At 39.4% G+C, this 14,911-nt stretch overlaps 1 pseudogene; it reads right to left on the reverse strand.

The window, feature by feature from the left end:
• Positions 1-12,784: 12,784 nt before the first annotated feature.
• Positions 12,785-13,723, reverse strand: LOC149152455 (ribosomal RNA small subunit methyltransferase pseudogene; annotated as a pseudogene).
• Positions 13,724-14,911: the final 1,188 nt, after the last annotated feature.

Consider the following 14,911-nt stretch of genomic DNA (forward strand, 5'->3'; position numbering starts at 1 on the left):
CAACCTCCTCAAGCGTGGCCTCCGATAAAACAACAGATAAATCCTCACCGTCTTCTTCAAATAATCTAGCTTAACAAAAGAACCAATCTGTTAGCTCTACATAGCACTGAGGTTCAACAATCACACCAAACAAAATCTATGCAAATCCTACTACCATGGCTCCACTCTAAAAATATCACCATTCCATTCACTCTGATCTTTACGCAGAATTTAAAAACTTGGTCCACCAAAGGTTGTTTATGTTGGAAATAATACTGCTGCAATTCGTCTCTATCTTCTTTTAATTAGAAACTTCTTTTTACAATGTACTGGAGCAGTCCTTTACCAGTACGCAGGCTGCAACCTGTAGAGATCTACAACCCTCTTTCGTTCTCCAGCTTCTCCTGGAAGGGAGCTACAACCCTCTTTACTCTTGCACTAGCCAAGATACTAGTACATAGGTGTTGGCCTACAGAAGGCTACAACCTTCTCTTTCTTCTAGGGACCATGTTTCATAAATTTTCAGACTGGATCCATGAACATCAATCAATCATCAAGAATTTCTGCGTCAAACAATCTCCTTTTCACCAATTAGAACTGAATCAAGTAGATACTTCTCTGACAGCTATACCCAGAACACAGTAACAGTAATCACACACCAAATTCTAAACCCAGAACACTGCAACAATAAACAAAAGCAGCTAGAACCCAACTCAAGAGATGTACACTACTTCAATAACCTGAAACCTGCGTGCATATGCATCTGTGTTTGGACCAACTTGCGTATACGTTGTTCTTATTCACTAAACCAGTGTGTATACGTGCCTTCGCTTCACCGAACCTGCGTACAGATCTATAAAGGATAATTCACTCTTTCAAATATTCAGACACTAATTAACCCAGATTATTAGATTTATAGATCAAGCATGTGCCACATATAACAGATCAAAATCATACAAAGATACTATTATTTAGGCCTTACGATTATGACCCATCAATAGAACTTATCCTTCTCTTTGCGTTAAGGTTCCACCTTCATTCAGATCTAGATCTGCACCATAACCCCAATCACCAATATTTCAGATCTAGCACTTGTTAGATATTCAATTAATTCAGATGATCCTTTGCCAAATGATCTCCTTCCCCTTTTATAGTCTTAGGCCTTTCACAATATCACGGCCCAAAACCATAAAAAACAATACCATGGACCCAATACTTGGGATCAACACTTCTGATGAGATACCATGGTCCAAAACCATAGGTTCAAATACCAAGGATTAAATACCATGGACCAAAGGTAATTTCTTCAACATATACATGCTTTTCCTTGTGTGAAATTGCGTGTATACACATACGCGCCTTTGTAACATCTAACCCGCATGTATACGCGCCTTCGTCTAGGTGAACCTGTGTATATATCTTTTTCTTTCATTCAGAGTTCTGTCACCAAAGTGAGTTGCCATCAAGGACAACACCTGTGCCATAGCTCTAAATTAGTGCCAAAATGCCAACAATCTCCCCCTTTGGACTTGATGGCAACCCCAAGATCCTCAAAGTCATTCTCCCCCTTTATCATCAAGGGCAAAGGGTTGTGCTCCCCCTGAGTATATGCTGAAATCTCTGCCCTGCTGTGCTGACCATGCTCCCCCTGACTATAGGCAAGATTTGCAAAAAGATGTTCTTCAAGAAGAACCATGACTTATACATCATAAAAGACGTTCCTATCACCAAAAGAATCAATACATACATCCATCACCCAACCAAGTGGGGATCATCCACCCAACCAAGTGGAGATACATCAGAAATTTACATATGACAACCAAGTACATTACATCTTCATCCCAGGCATAGAGGGGAAACCAAAATAGGTCATTACATGACCTTGACACCATAAAAGAGATACATGACATAGAGATGAAATATCTAGAGGAAGACTTATGAAAGTCACCAATAACTGATATTAACAACATCTGTCAATCACCATTCAGATCAGCAACCATCTTTTCTTCTGTTCTCCCTCTGCATTTGTTCCACCTGAAACCAACAACAGTTGTGACCTTGAACAAAAAGCTTCTAAGATAATGCCAACAATGCATCATTAGAAGTTTATCTGCTCCCCCTGAACCTGTGCCAGATGGTCTCTGTCAGACTCATACCAGAATATCTTCAACCAGAGCCTGTCCCTACTGATATCCATCAAGCCTCCATATACGTGATTATCTCTGTATAAACCGGCGTATGTACGTGGATCCTCCTCAGGAAACTTGCGTACACCCATTTTTCTCTGAAACAGACAAGTTTTAATAGCAAGATGATGCATCAACTACTCCCAGCTTCTGTATGAGATATTCAAAAGTTTCCCTAGGCAGTGGTTTGGTTAGAATATCAACAACTTGTTCCTTAGAGGGAACATACTCCAATTTGACCTTTTGTTCGAACACTTGTTCCCGCAGAAAGTGATAATTGATCGGTATGTGCTTAGTCTTTGAATGCATAACAGGATTCTTTGAAATGCTGATTGCACTTGTATTATCACATAAGATGGAGATAGGTGGTGTACAAGTGATTTGAAAATCATGTAAAGTTTGTATCATCCAAAGGAGTTGAGTGCAACAAGATACAGTAGCCACATATTTCGCTGCAGCTGTAGATAAAGCAATCGAACTTTGTTTCTTGTTGAACCAAGATACTAATATGGAACCCATGAAGAATGCACCACCACTAGTGCTTTTCCTGTCATCCACGCTTCCGGCCCAATCTGCATCTGTATAAGCATGAAGTGTGAGATCTGTATCTCTAGGATACCATAAGCCATAGTTTTGAGTTCCTTGAAGGTACTTGAAGATTCTCTTAACTGCCTGAAGATGAGTTTCCTTTGGATTTGCTTGAAATCTTCCAACTATTCCCACTGCATGCATGATGTCTGGTCAGGTACCTGTTAAATAAAGCAGACTTCCAATCATGGATCTATAGGTTGGTTGATGTACTGCTACTGATTCATCATTTGCATTGAGGCTAAATCGTGTAACCATAGGGGTACATACTGGTTTCGAATCTTCCATGCCATATTTCTTCAAGATCTGCTTGAGATACTTGGTTTGAGACAAAAAGATACTGCCTTCATTTTGTTGAATTTGTAGACCAAGAAAATATGTCAGCTCTCCAAGTAATGACATTTCGAATTCTTTCTGCATCACCAAGGCAAAGTTTTGACTCATAGCTTCTTCATTGCTGGCAAAGATAATATCATCTACATACACAACAAGTATTAGCAATTTGTTATTTTCAATTTTTATATAAAGATTGCTATCTGTTGATCCTTTTGAAAAGCCTTGTTGATGAAGGTATTTGTCCAAACTATAGTACCAAGCCCTTGGAGCCTGTTTGAGACCATAGAGAGCCTTTTTTAGTCTGCATACAAGATTTGGATCATTCCCAAGAATGAAACCATCTGGTTGCTCAATGTACACTTCTTCTTCTAAGTCTCCATTCAGAAAGGCTGATTTCACGTCCATTTGAAATACTTTAAACTTCTGAAAGCTAGAGAGAGCAAGGAACATTCTGATGGCCTCAAGTCTAGCAACGGGAGCAAAAGTTTCTTCAAAGTCTATTCCTTCTTGTTGAGCATACCCTTTACAAACAAGTCTGGCCTTGTTTCTAATCACTTCCCCATTTTCATTCAACTTGTTTTTGAAGATCCATTTTGTCCCTATGACATTCTTATCTTTTGGTCTAGGAACCAACTCCCAAGTGTCATTCTTTTCAATCTGCTCAAGTTCTTCATCCATTGCCTTGAACCAGCATTCCTCTTTGCATGCCTCTCTTACATTTTGTGGTTCAGTGGAGGAGAGTAATGCCAAATAGCTTGAGGCTTCTGCAATTGTTCTTCTTGTTTGTATACCTGCCTCCTTTTGCCCCAATATTTGAGTTTCTGGATGATTCTTCTGAACGTACCTAGATGGAGTCTTATCTTCTATTCTTATCGGTTCTTCTGGTGCCTCTTGAGCTTCTTCTTCATAATAAGTCTGATTTTATGTTGAAGGATAGTCCTCATCATCTTCAAAATATTTGGAATTCACTTGCCTAGGAATGTTTCCTTCTTCATCAACCACCACATCAATGCTGTCAACAATTCTTCCAAGTCTTTTGTTGTAGCACTTATATGCTTTGCTGTGGGGAGAATAACCAAGGAGAATGCCTTCATCTGCTCTAGACTCAAACTTGCCAAGATTTTCATCATTATTTTTAATATAGCATTTGCTTCCAAAAATTTTGAAATATTTTACCGAAGGAGTCCCACCATACCATAGCTCATGAGGAGTTTGAGTGCTGTTCACTCGGACATTTGTCTTTTTCAGAATAACAACTACAGCAAATGTGGCTTCACCCCAGAAGGTTGTGGGAGTTCCAGACTCATCAAGCATTGCAAGAGCCATTTGTTGAACCGTTCTGTTCATCCTTTCCACTACTCCATTTTGCTGAGGAGTCCTAGTTGTAGAGAATTCCCTTCTTATTCCATGTTCTTCACAAAAATCGAAGAATTCATTCGAGGTAAACTCTCCTCCTCGATTAGACCTGAGGCATTTGATTCTATGATTTGATTTGTTCTCCACCAAGGATTTGAATGATTTGAACTTTTCAAAGGCTTCGTCTTTGTGCTTCATAAGTCCTATCCAACACATCTTGGAATAGTCATGAATGAATAATATAAAGTATTCTTCCCCTCGAGGTGACCTTTTCCTAGTTGGACCACATACATCAGTATGGACAAGTTCAAGCGGCCTGCTCGCTGATCCTTCCTTCTCAGGGAAGTTAGTTCTGGTTTGCTTATCAAACTGACATGATTTGAATATTGTATTGTCCGGGATTCTGATGTCTGGAAGACCACGAACTGCCTGGTATTTGCATGCTTTCCTTATCTGTGAGAAACTAAGATGCCCCAATATTCTGTGCCATAGCCAGTGTTCATCATTCTTGCTCAGATAGCATTGATGTTGTCCTTCTTTGAATATGTATAAATTATTTGGAGTCCTTATGCCTTTGATCACTATTTTTCCTGTATCAAGATCACGAACACTACATCCATTTGATCGAAATATTACCTCAGTTCGTTGATCACACATCTGGCTGACACTTAATAGATTATGCTTTAAGCCATCAACATACATGACATTTCCAGCTTTTACCCTTTCTTTCAACTGAACAGAACCTTTACCTTTTATGAGAGTAGGGGTGTCATTTCCAAAAGAAACCTTCTTCTCTTTCTCTAAGGCACTATATGACTGAAGTTTTTCTTTATCACCTATCATATGTTTCGAAAATCCACTGTCAATGTACCATTGGTTTTCCTGCCCTTCCGCATATAAGGCTATACCACATCTTTCTGGTTGGGGTTCTTTTATTCTCCATGATTTGGCACTTGAGGCTTGTTCCTTCTGAGTTATCTGCAGAAACCTTCTCCTGCATTTAGAATCTTCATGACCGAAATTGTTACAAATAGAACATTCTATTTCATTTTCAAGAGCAGAGAAGTTGTTGTAGGTCCTTTTCATGATCCCAGTCATACTCCTCTATTTATGAGCTTCTCTAGTCATGATTGTCTTATAGGCAACACATTGAGATGCTTTGTGAGCAAAGTTATGACAAGAAAAACATTGGCCATTGAAGAAACTCCTGTGATTATCAAATCTACCAGGAAAATGATTGTAGTTCATATTGACATCCATTCTTGAGGCAAATTGAGAAGGTTTTACCTGTGGCTGGTTGTAGCTTCTATTTGTCCTTAAAGTAGATTGCCCCCGATTTACCAATTGATTTCCATTGGGTCTTTGTTCACTTCTCCTTGCAGCATCAAGATAACTCTTGGAGGTAGATGGTTTCTGCGCTTGAGTTGTTTCTTCATTATATCCCAGAGCTATCTTGATTAGTAGAGAGAACTGCACTTTGATAATCTCATCTTACGTGTTAGATCCTTTAACAAATCTAAGATTAAGAGATTTTGTTTTCTTAATCTCTTTTCTCAGTCCCAAAATTTCACATTGTTATTTTTCATGATGTTTTTCTTTTTCAGCAAGTTGGAATTGTAGAGTATCTATGATCACATTCTTCTCTTCTAAACAAATTTTGAGTCTAGAAATCTCTTCATAAATACTTTCTTCATCTATAGCATCCCCAGAATCATCATCTTCAAAAGCCATTAAAAGTTTATATTTATTACCTTGTTCATCTTTGTCACTATTTGAAAGTCCATCACTATCTTCATGAGTGTAATAACTTTTCTTATTTACATTCTGTTTCTTGTTCCATCTAACAGGTTCCTTACCCTTGTCAATCTTATCCTTATGAGGACATTTGGCAGCATAGTGACCGACTCTTCCACAAGCAAAGCATTTGAAAGGTAACTTACCTCTGAATCTTCTAACACCCCGTTGAAGGTTCTTGACAAAATTTGATTCTTCCTCTTCTTCTGACACATGTCCTGACTCATAGTAATCTCCTTTTCCTGAAGCCTTGAAAGCAGCTTCTCTCTTGTCTGATTGTCCTCCTTTCCTCATTTCATAAGCAGTCAGAATTTCGTGCAGCTGTGACATGGTAAGGTTTCAGAGATTCTCCTTTTCTTCTATTGCAGAAACTTTTGATTCAAACTTAGGGGACAAAGATATTAGAACTTTTTCAACCACAATAGCCTCTTTTATTTCTTCACCCAAATTTTTTATACAATTAACAATCTCATCTACACGGAGGAAATAGTTAGCACACTTTCATCATTGTGCATTCGGAGATTTTCATACTGAATTATGAGGGTTTGAAGTTTTGCTCATTTTTACCTGTTCATCTCCTTCATAGCTCAGAACAATCTTGTCCCATATTTATTTTGCGGATTTATACTGCATAACCTTGAAGAATTTTGATTGAGATAGACATCCTAATAGAGTATTGACAACCTTTGCATTTGTTTCATATTGCTTCTTACCAGCCGGATCTGTAGGAGTTGAGGATGGAAAAGTATACCCTGTATCTATGATATCCCAGACTTATGTACCAAGAGATTGTAGATAGGCTGTGACTCTTACCTTCCAATAGACAAAGTTGGTCCCATAAAAATTGGTGGCCTAATAGATGCTTCTCTCTTGTAGATGCTCATGATGATGGATCTTCCTTCAAGCGATCAAGCTTCTTCAGAAGGACCTGCTCTGAAACCAATTTTTGGAAATAATACTGCTGCAATTCATCTCTATCTTCTTTTAATTAGAAAATTCGTTTTATAATGTATTGGAGCAATCCTTTACTAGTACGCAGGCTGCAACCTGCAGAGAGCTACAACCCTCTCTCGTTCTCCAGCTTCTCCTGGAAGGGAGCTACAACCCGCTTTGCTCTTGCACTAGCCAAGATACTAGTACGTAGGTGCTGGCGTATAGAAGGCTACAACCTTCTCTTTCTTCCAGGGACCACGTTTCATAAATTTTCAGACTGGATCCCTGAACATCAATCAATCATCAAAAATTTATGTATCAAACAATCTCCTTTTCACCAACTGAATCAAGTAGATACTTCTCTGACAGCTATACCCAGAACACAATAACAGTAATCACACACCAAATTCTAAACCCAGAACACTGCAACAATAAACAAAAGTAGATAGAACCCAACTCAAGAGATGTATGCTACTTCAATAACCTGAAACCTGTGTGCATACGCATCTGTGTTTGGACCAACCTGTGTATATGCTGTTCTTATTCACTGAACCAACATGTATATGTGCCTTTGCTTCACTAAACTTGCGTACAGATCTATAAAGGATAATTCACTCTTTCAAATATTCAGACACTAAGTAACCCAGATTATCAGATTTATAGATCAAGCATGCGCCACATATAACAGATCAAAATCATACAAAGAAACTATTTTTTAGGCCTTAATATTATGACCCATCAATAGAACTTATCCTTCTCTTTGCGCTAAGTTTCCACCTTCATTCAGATCCAGATCTACACCATAACCCCAATCACCAATATTTCAGATCTAGCACTTGTTAGATATTCAATTAATTCAGATGATCCTTTGCCAAATGATCTCCTTCCCCTTTTATAGTCTTAGGCCTTTCACAATACCACGGTCCAAAACCATAACAAAATAATACCATGGACCCAATACTTGGGATCAACACTTTTGACGAGATACCATGGTCCAAAACCATAGGTTCAAATACCAAGGACTAAATATCATGGACCAAAAGTAATTTCTTCAACATATACGCGCTTTTCCTTGTGTGAATGTGCGTGTATACGCATACGCGCCTTTGTAACGTCTAACCCACGTGTATACATGCCTTCGTCTAGGTGAACCTGCGTATATATCTTTTTCTTTCATTTTGAGATCTGTCACCAAAGTGAGTTGCCATCAAGGACAACACCTGTGCCATAGCTCTAAATTAGTGCCACAATGCCAACAGTTTAAGAAGATTCTTCTATGTAGATCCATATTTTAATATGGCTCTCCAACTCTTTCACTTCACGCAGATAGCGATTACTCCAAGCTCTATCATGCCTCTTCATGCAACTTGTGGCTTCACGTAGCGATACTCCTTTTGTGATCCTTCACATGACCTTCAATCTGGTCTCCAACATATTGGATTTGTGCTACAACATGACGCACGACAACTCTAGTGATTTCATTTAACACAGTGATTTGCAGCACACAAAAACTGATGGGACCAGCCCTGATCACTTACGGCATATAATTAAATGTTGATTGTATGGATGATTTTATTGTTGATTGGTTTTATGGCACAGTACTGGTGATTTAATGTGATGAGGACAATTGTCCTGTCCTCGGGTCTCACTTCTCCCACCTCTTCACTATCCTGAAGAAACCCTAACCCTATCCATTCTATTGTTGCCCCAGTGCTATGCTGCTCCGTTGAGGTGAGGTCTCGGCTTTTGGTGTCCGGTTGCTGCTCCACAAGGGTTTCGCTTGTCCAGCTCTAGGGATGGTTCTCCGTGAGGGTTTCTACTTGCACGCTCTAGTGATGTTCCCTGTTTTGAGAATGGTTCTGAAGTTTCGGGTCTGGGACCCCTGGTCTCAGTCTTTGGTCTCTGTTTGTTCAAATCTGGTTATGATTTTGGGTCTTGTACTTGTGGGTCTTTGTTTTACATTGGTTTCGATTATGTTATTGATTTCAAAGTGTTTGCCTTGCTGTTTGACTGTAAGCTTGGCTCTTTATTGTAGGTCATGGTTGTGGGGTGGCTCGACTCTCAGCTTCCAATCAACATTCGAATAGAGGTAAACTCTCCCTCCATGTTTTACGATTCAGCTTGTCTGCTACTGTCAATAACTCTCCTCGCTCCTTGTGAGCAGTGGGCACCCTTGTGACTATGACCTTGGTTCGCGGCTTCCTCCCTCGTTCGCATGGGCTCAGCTGCTCTGGTAAGTGGTCTCTCCTTAAACCCTTTCCTCTGTTTTCATTTCTTGTTTTAATGGTTTTGTTTGTTGGGTTCTAATGGCCTTATTTGGTGGCCACTATAGGTATAGAAATGAGCTCGTTGGCTGCTGGTCTCTGCCCTGACACCTATGCTCTTGTATTGGGTAGGGTCGTGCCTCATTGTTTCTCTGTCTGTCTCTTTCGAAGGGTTTGCTGTTTGCAGTCTTCTCTGGGTCTGTTGTCGAGGGATGTGGCTTTGGCCTCACTATGTCATAGTCTGTGTATTTATGCCTCCGGGCTATTAACTTATGTAACTGTATTTATGTCGGCTCTATGGTGAATTTGTAGTTGTATTTGGCACCGTTATGGAGGACTCCTGTTTCGTAGCTTGTCTGTGTTTTTATAACTGTATCTTGGACTCTAAATTTTTTATATCTATATATATACACAAAGATTTTTGAAAGGTGAATGGTAAATGGAAATGTTACGAGTTCTGTGGGTACCTGTAGATATTTGTGGTATTCAACTCTTCTGCAACCCTCTCTATTTGTTATTTGGGACTCGACCGCATTTTCTTCTTGCCTCTGTGATAATGTCTGCTCCCTGTCACTATTAGGAAATGGGTATATGAATTTAATTTAAATAACTGTAGGCTGGAAATATATATGGACTCAGATTTTGTTCTTTTTCAAAATGATTGCATGCTTGCTTCTGTTCGATACTATGATGGATGATTATAGTGCCTTTTTCTTTCTCTCTTAATGATCACTATATAGTTATTTAAACTGTCAGTAGTTACATTTTAGTTATTCATTGATAACTATTCATCCTTGTCTATATTCTAAAGTTAATTTGAAACAAAAAATAAAAAGAACGGTAAATAAAAAAATAAATAGTTGGCTGAAAAAACCTTAAACTTATCATAGGTTCTAAATGTTGTTAACTAGAAATTTAAATGAAATAAAAAAAAACTAGTTGAAACTCCTTCTATCTGCAAAGACAAATACTCTAACTGTGACCTCCCTTTGCTGGATGCTCCTGCATCAGGTTCCCGGAGTAGATAAAAATTCATGGCTCCGGTCCATGAGCTCCTCGATAGAATACCCTGCACGTTGTATCTGACCTACGTCAAGCCATGAACTGTGCTCAATGGGACAGTTCTTCCACTTGATGAGGTACTGTAGGTACTCCTTTCTTCGATTTTGCCTAGTCACCTGTGTATCAAGGATTCTTTCGATCTCAAGTGGTTGAGCTGAAGGCATTTGTCTCATCCACGAACTACTCTCTTCCTGGGTATCCAGATTTGGCTGCGCCGAACTCTCGCCTTCAGGACTGGTAGTGTATGGGAATAAATCCACCACATTAAAGATGGGCGATGTTATCACAAAATCGTGTACTAAGGGCTGCTACTTAGCAAGATCTCATGTAACTATTTCAAACCAGGATTTAGACTAAGGCTTAGCCTCCTTAGTCAGAGAGGGCTCTCTCACAAATTATGAATATGGATTAATGACCAGGAAAGATGGCTAACTCTTTAAACAACACATGAGAAATAAGCTGGTTGGAACAACAAAATAAGACTTCTTCCATTGGGCTCATGGAGTCAAGCACTTTTACAGTAAATTACCAACTACTCTTTCATGGAAGTCAAGGCATATAATGTCTAAACACTCAAAACATTTCTTAAAGGAACCTCAACTCATAAATATGCACAGGAAGTCTGAGCACTAGGTGAATTCAGAGTGATTGCACATCTATGGAGCTGTAAAACAGAAAGGAAAAGACACAACCATATATATTCTGAGCATTTAAACACGAGATGAATCTTGAGAAGAAAAAGTAATCTTACTATTACTGTCAAAAGTCTTTTACATCAGTCAATATAAAAACTCTGTTTTTTGTATAAATCTCCAACCCAAATTACATCAGAGTTTTCACTATATATAGGAAAACAAACTAAACTACTTTGAGTCTCCTCCTCCAGCATGAGGGGAGCTCGATTCTGCCTATGATGACACCTACTTACTTTTAACTAACTATTAATTACAGCTGACTATTAATTGACAGCGCTGGACTCCTAAAACAATTAAAACTCTAATTCTACATCATGCTGGAAATGGCATTTATTAAAACCAAGATGGTGCTCCTACGAGAAAAAGGAGAGAACAGGCTCATTCTCTGACAAATGGCTTCTTTAAGTTTGGCTGTGACAGGTGTCTGTAGTTGCTTGTTGGCCTTTAATATAACATGTTCTCCCACACCCTGAAATATAGGAAACTGTTCCTGATTGTCGGTCTTTGGTTTGCCTCAACATATTCGAATCCAAAGGAGTATGCTTTTAACCTTTCATTAACCAAAATAGAGCGGATTGCCACATCCTGGATGAGCTGTAGGCTGTATTGATGGACAGGTGTCTCTCTTTTTAAAATTCCCGCTTGTATACCAAACTGCCTGTTTATGTTAAAAACACCACCTACAACAGTTTCGTAGCGCGCTACGAAACTGCTGTGTGATTTAAAAAACACAGTCTTCCTCTAAACTCCTCACAAAATTGAATAGCTGCTGTTTGCTAGGCTTCACGTTTCACCATTTGAAGGATACTGCCATCGTAGACAAACCCACTGGTTGCAGCTGTTGCTATTGGTCATTATGGAAAAAACTACCCTGTCGGTGGCTTCCTTTAGATTCTTGTCAAAATATGGGTATGGATTTGGATCACAGTATGCTGGAAGCTTTTCAAACTTCAAGAGAAGATGACAGAAACGTGATTCAAACCACCCTCTCCAACTCTGAAAATCATCTTCATCTGAAGCTGTAACATGGATTTGAATGAAAAAATCATAACTAGAGCAGAAAGGAAACCGTTCAAAGAGTACATTCCAGTCACCACTGTTTGGCAAAGTGCTCCAATTTAACTCCATTTTCATTATTGCATCCCAGCCACGTGAAAATTCTGACTTGAGTTTTTGTAGGGTGCTTTTTGTAACATTGTAACTGCAGCGACTATAGGGGTACACTGGTATGATAATTGGCATATGGTGATGTCTATCTGATTCATCAGAATAATCAGGCTGGGTCTCCACCAATGTCACTGGAGTTGGCCACTGCCAATGTGCATATATCCAAAAGAATCTTGAAACCAGCATACTGACGGTGGCATTTGGAAACATTTGGCAAACCCGTGCAACAAGCACAGCCCAGTGTATTCCTCCAAGAAACCCGAAAGTATGTGAATATATTCCTCTCCTCTTTGCCCAAAACTTGATACATCTCAGGGTGGAACGGAAGTTCTCAATCTTGGGTACTAGCTGAAGGATCCGTGCGGTAACTCTGTATCCATTCAAACCTTTGACAGTTGTATCATCAATATTCTCAAGCAATTTTTCATCGAGAATATCCATATCTTCTGGAATTGTTCTCAGACTCATTTGTCTTCTGACATGCTTCTTGCAATGCTTGAAATGTCTTGAAGTTCTTTTTCAGTAGTGATAAGATAGCCTTTTGCCTAAAGATCGCCCCTAAAGTCTTATTTTTACAATTAAAACAGAGGCGAACCATGCCATCCCATTCCTTGAAACTAATTGGAGGAAGAGGATTACAGGGTTCAATACGTACAACCGAGGAGTCAACTTTTGGAGGAGGCCTGAAATTGTTCTTGCCAACTTTCAAGAGATGTGAAACACGAGCTAGCAATTGAGTATTCACTCAAAGCCGGCAATACAAATTATCTCCTGGATTTGCAACAAGTCTCATAGCAAACTCTCTTTGGAACATGATAACGGCACATCTAAAATTGGTCTGTGTGATAACAATTTAAATGTAAGCGGAGAAGATATCTGATAAGGAATATTTGCTACACACACACATCGAAATAAGGCAGTTCACATTTGAGAACATCTCCTTGAATGACCTGCAGCCGAATGGCACTGCTTGTGCCTTGTACCCTGCGCTGCAATTCCAGCACCATACGAGGATCCAACTCGACTGCTATTACCTTCTTGGCTACCTCTGATACCTAGTTCTGCGTTTTCTCTGATACCCACGGTTCGGAATAGAAATACAATCAATACCTTATCACACTCTGCATCAACTGAACATATTGACTGTAACAAATACCCATTATTATTGTACACAATTTTGAGATGACAAATACGGTTCTGTTGGTTCCGAAGAATAAAGTTGCAGGCCCTTTCCTATACGCTCCCGTTCAAGGTCATGAGAATCATAATCTCCCCACCGAAGTTGCACATCAATCCAATCTCTATCACTTGCCTTCTGATCAAAAATATCTTTAGACTCTGCCACAAAGAGGATCCAATCCATCAAGACACCGACTATGTGGATGCATATAGATTAACCAAATGGGCAAACCTATTTCCTCCAGCGCCATTTGTATTATCACTTATGTTGGTGCCAGACAAACGACCTGGAATTGCGGTTCCTATTGAAAGTGCATTATGTCCACCTCATAACCACCGCAACTTTCGCTTATACAACTGTCAACCGTCTCTTTGCAAGCACCCATATTATGACATGTTGCATTACCGCCAACTTGGAACATGAGTGATACAGAAGGGCAGCTCATTTCCATTCCTTACACATAACTTGGTTGAACTCAATGAATCCTTCCATTGGCCATTTTGGATCAACAGCCCTGCTAGGATTTTAACCTCTACTGAAAACTCGAACAAATCCCCAATTTCGTAGCACGCTACGAAAACAACTAAACCTGTAGCGCTGCGAAACTGCTAAAAAGATTCATGCGCTGCGAAAACACCTTGTCTTTAAGCTAGGCTAAAAATTTTTGGCAACAGAATTTTCAGTGATAACACGCGATATTCCTATACTTGGAGGCAATTGTAGCTTATAGGAATTTGCAAAAAAATTACACATAATCTTGCAAGGTCCAATTTTCTTAAACTTCAATTTATTGTATTTGCCATTAGGGAATGTTTCTTTGCGCAAATGCACTAGGACTTGATCCCCTATGTTAAATTGTACCTCCCGTATTTTTAGATCTACTTTTTGTTTGGATCTTTGACTGTTGCCCTGTAATTTTGACTTCACCTGCTCATGTAGGTCGTTAATTGCTCTTGCGAAATCTTCCCCGTCAGCGCTTCTTCTTTCTAACTGTCCCAAATCTCATAACTCATGCACTCCTCGGGGATGCATTCCATACAAGATCTAGAAAGGACTCCTTCCCATGCTTCGATTTGGTGAATCTTTGTAAGAAAATTCCGCTTGGGCGAGTACATGATCCCACATTTGTGAATTTTCCCCAACTAGACTCCGTAGTAGGTTTCCTAAACTCCTGTTCACCACCTCCATCTACCCATCAATCTGTGGGTCATAAGCGGAGCTGAAATTTAACTTTGTGTCCAACTTTTTCCACAAGGTGCTCCAGAAATTCCCTACGAATTTCACATCCTTTTCGGAAACAATGGACTTGGGTAAGCCATGCAGTCTGATGACTTCATCGTAAAACAAGGGTGCTACATGGATAGCGTCACT

This window comes from Pinus tabuliformis, chromosome 9, assembly GCF_031772625.1.
Source record: "Pinus tabuliformis cultivar Carrire ecotype Pingquan chromosome 9, CPIR1, whole genome shotgun sequence".
Taxonomy (NCBI): domain Eukaryota; kingdom Viridiplantae; phylum Streptophyta; class Pinopsida; order Pinales; family Pinaceae; genus Pinus; species Pinus tabuliformis.